This window comes from Mus caroli, unplaced genomic scaffold (assembly GCF_978045245.1).
Source record: "Mus caroli unplaced genomic scaffold, Mus_caroli_1 scaffold_5, whole genome shotgun sequence".
Taxonomy (NCBI): domain Eukaryota; kingdom Metazoa; phylum Chordata; class Mammalia; order Rodentia; family Muridae; genus Mus; species Mus caroli.
Genome location: NW_028227260.1, coordinates 144,784,142 through 144,788,665, shown reverse-complemented (window position 1 = coordinate 144,788,665; position 4,524 = coordinate 144,784,142). Strand labels below are relative to the sequence as shown.

Here is a 4,524-nt window from a genome sequence, read left to right as displayed (position 1 = left end):
TAACACCTTTTGAATTATTATATGGGGCGCCCCCGCCTATTTATATGACGGTAGAAAGTAAAACTTGCCCAGACATTTCCTTTGTTCCTTCTACTCGCCTTTTAGCCCGTCTCAAGGCTCTTGAAACGGTGAGGAAAGAAGTCTGGGAACAATTAAAAGAAACCTATGTCGCCGGTGATATTCAGGTGCCGCACCAGTTCGAAGTGGGAGACGCTGTCCTGGTGAGGAGACATCGAGCGGGAAACCTTGAGCCACGGTGAAAAGGACCCTACCTGGTGCTGCTGTCAACACCCACTGCAGTCAAAGTAGAAGGGATCCCTGCCTGGGTTCATGCGTCCCATGTCAAGAAGGCTCCCCCAGAAACGGACCCAGATGAGTGGACTTTGGAAAGAACTGCTAATCCTCTTAAGCTACGCCTGCTGCGCAGGGGCGGCCCCACCAGACTTTAACCCTCACACTCCAATTCAGCAGTCTTGGGAAGTGCTTAATGAAGAGGGAAACATTGTGTGGGCAGCCACTGCAGTGCACCCCCCTTGGACTTGGTGGCCTGATCTCACACCCGACATCTGTAAGTTAGCGGCAGGATCTCTCACTTGGGACCTCCCTGATCATACCGATCTTAATAACCCACCCCCTGAAGAGCGGTGTGTCCCAAACGGGATAGGGAGCACGTATGGATGCTCGGGGCAGTTTTATCGAGCTAATCTTAGAGCCGCAGATTTCTATGTTTGCCCTGGTCAGGGTCAGAACAGAAGGCTTCGACAAGAGTGCGGAGGGGAGGGGCATCAAGTTTTTTTTGCGGAAAATGGAGATGCGAAACAACAGGAGATGCCTACTGGAATCCTTCCTCTGCCTGGGATCTAATCACGGTAAAACGGGGTAGTGGCCATGAGGGGTCAAACCAAGGAGAAAGAGACCCCTCTAAATATACGGAAAATGGGTGTGCTTTTAAAAACAGCCCCCCAGGGCCATGCAAAAGTAAATACTGCAACCCCCTACTTATAAAATTCACCGAGAAAGGGAGACAAGATCGTCAGAGTTGGCTTAAGGGAAATAGGTGGGGCTGGCGAGTATACGCTCCATCAAAAGATCCTGGGTTCATTTTTAAGATCAGACTGACAGTGAGAGACCTGGCAGTGGTACCCATAGGGCCCAACAAGGTCCTTATGGAACAGGGCCCCCCCAGCAAAATCCAAACCCTTGACTCAAATGCCCGCCCTGTCCACGGGCCCTTCTTATACTGCCACTCTCACTCCCCCTGCCGCTTTACAGTACCCCCTGGCTGTGGCCCCAACAAACCCTTCGACGGGACAGAGAATGTTTAATTTAGTGAGAGGAGCTTTCTATGCCCTCAATAAAACAAATCCAGATGCCACTGAAGACTGCTGGCTATGCTTGTCCTCGGGCCCCCCTTTTTATGAAGGAATTGCTTTTGATGGCGATTTTAATAAAACTAGCAACCATGCTTCCTGCTCATGGGGGACAGGGCAGAAATTGACTCTGACCGAGGTATCGGCAAAAAAACCCAGGTCTCTGTATAGGTACCCCCCCTCCTACCCACAAACATCTGTGTGGCCGAATTCAATCTGTATCCAGAACAGAAACTAATTATTATCTTGTGCTGTCTCCAGTTGGCTGGTGGGCCTGTAATTCAGGACTTACCCCCTGTGTATCAACTAAGGTTTTTAAATCTTCCCATGATTTCTGTGTTATGATCCAACTGTTACCTCGAGTGTATTATCATTCTACATCTAGCTTAGAAGAAATGTACGCTGGTACAAGATTTAAGAGAGAACCTGTTACTTTAACCTTAGCCACCTTTTTGGGCATTGGAATGGCAGTAGGAGTGGGGACAGGAGTATCGGCTTTAATTGAAGGGAGACAAGGGATCCAATCCTTAAGAGATGCTGTTAACGAAGATCTAGAAATGTTAAAAAAGTCAATTAATGCTTTGGAAAAATCGTTATCCTCACTATCAGAAGTAGTGTTACAGAATAGGAGAGGTCTTGATCTGCTCTTCCTAAAAGAGGGAGGATTGTGTGCAGCCCTAAAAGAAGAGTGCTGTTTTTATGCAGATCACACTGGGATAGTCAGGGATTCGATGCAAAAGCTGAGGGAAAGACTCGAACGGCGAAAGCAAGAATGGGAGACACAGCAGGGATGGTTAGAGTCATGGTATTCTCGGTCACCGTGGACGACATCCTTATTTTCTGCCCTAGCTGGACCCGTTATTTTCATATGTCTAATTTTGATCTTTGGTCCCTGCATAGTTAATAGGGGAATGGCTTTCATCCAGAGCAGGATAGATGCAGTCAAACACCTGGTTTTACAACGACAATACCAACCCATAATTCAGATAGAAGAAGAGTTAGGAGACACAGGGTTCTGAATTCTAGGATTAGAATTATTTAGTAGAAGAAGAGGGGAATGAAGGAAGATGGAATATTGTAACTTGTTTAAGATCCCACAGCTCTGATCTGGGACTGAGAACAAAGCAGAACAGCCCCCAGGCATGCCAGGGCAGGGCTGTTGTTAAGGCATTCCTAAGAACCTCTTGGCCGTAAAGATGAAACGGTATTCAAGGACAAATGGGACTATATTATCTAAGCTAACACCATCTGGCCGGAATCTCCCCTCAATCTGTAGACAGGCAGGGTCATCTTATCTAGTCCACGCCATCTGGCCGGAACCTCCCCTCTGTCTATTGCCCCTTGGCGCCAGGAAAAAGTCATACATCAACTGGTTGCTATGTGAACAAAGATAAGCCCAAGCCCACCGGAACAAAGCTCTGATGCCCCTTTTGCTGATATGTAATCTTTCTGTTAATGAATCAACCCCATGCCTTTGTCAAAATTCTTTGTATTCCTAACCCTTTGCTTCCTTAAAAACCCCTAACTCCTGAGCCTTGGGGTCGATTCCCCTGCCTCCTGTGTGAGGTACGTATCGACCCAGAGCTCTGCTAATAAAGCCTCGTGCGTCTTGCAACAAGAGAGATTCTTGTGTTCGTGGGTGCTTCCCGTCCCTGGACTAGAGTGGGGTCCCTATATTTGGGGTCCTACAATACCTATTCCAACAAGGCTATACCTCCTAAGAGTAGCCACAGGCCAAGCATTTGAAGACATGAGTCTCTGGGGGCCATTCTTATTCAAATGACCACACCCAGGAAACCTATAAAAACACTAAACTGGAATACATAATATACATTAGTATATTATGTATATTATTAGTATATTATGTATATTATGTATATATTAGTATATTATTAGTACATTAGTATATTATGTATATATTAGTATACAAAAAGGACCTGTGGGGTAAAATAGAAAATAATATATAAATAATATAAAAATAAAAATGATAGAATTTTTTAAAAAGCCCATATGTAGTAGAAAATGAAACTAAGTTACATTGAGATGAAATTTATCTTTGTATCAGACTTCTTGTCCAGACTAAATAATGTTCACATACTTTTCCCAGACTGTTTTAGATAGAGACAGACATAAATCTATGAGATAGTATAAAAAGGGATCCTGAAATACAACAAGTAAGTGAACTGGTCTGGTGCCCTGGAGTTGTAATAACAGCGTATTTTAGGGTATCATATGTTCCCTCACCTAACAAAAGAAAGTAGCCATGCTTGGTGTTTCTATATCTTCAGCCTAACAATAGAATGCAGCCTAGATAGGCTCATGGTACCTGTCTAAGTTAGGATTCCTATGGCTGTTAAGAGACACCATGACTACAGCATCTCTTATAAAGGAAAACATTTCACTGGGATTGGCTTACAGTTCAAAGGTTTTGTCCATTATTGTCATGGCAGGAAACTTCTTTGCATGTAGACAGATATAGTGCTGGAGAGGTAGCTGAAAAGTCTGTATCTGTATTGGTGGACAGTAGGAAGAGAGTGAGACACTGGGCCTAGATTGAGCATCTGAAACCTCAAAGCCCACCCTCAGTGACACTTTCCCCAGCAAGGCCACACCTACTCCAACAAGGTTACACCTCCTAATAGTGCCACTCCCTGGGTTAAATATGTAAATCACTACACCATTCCTAGTCCCCAAGTACAAGGCCACAAAAATGTTACTTCCTATGAGTTCCATAGGGGCCATTTTCATTCAAACCATCATACTACCCAGACATCAAATAGAACTCTGAAAACACTGGACAAGCATAGAGGTACCTGTAAAGGGAATTAATGAGCAACATTGCAAATGAGAAGAGATAAAATAAAACATTTTACTTTGTTGTCTAGCCAGAGACTACTCACCCCTTTTGAGAGAAAGCTAGATACCAGCATGAATGACAGAATAGTACAGGAAGCTTTGTTACAAAATTTGTCATAGACTGCCCTTATAATCCAGCAACTGGGCTCTTAAATATATCCTCAAATGAGTTTTTAAAACTGATGCTCACATAGAAACTTGTACAAAAATGTTAATGATAGATTTATTTAACAGTTGTTAGAATGTGGTATTAATTGACATAGTCTTCACTCCTGTGGACCAGAGACTTTATCCTATC

The 4,524-nt window shown here is 44.0% G+C and overlaps 1 pseudogene; it reads left to right on the top strand.

Moving 5' to 3' along the window:
• The first annotated feature begins 1,209 nt into the window (after window positions 1–1,209).
• LOC147004843 (MLV-related proviral Env polyprotein pseudogene) lies at window positions 1,210–2,982 on the top strand (annotated as a pseudogene).
• The last annotated feature ends 1,542 nt before the right edge of the window (window positions 2,983–4,524 follow it).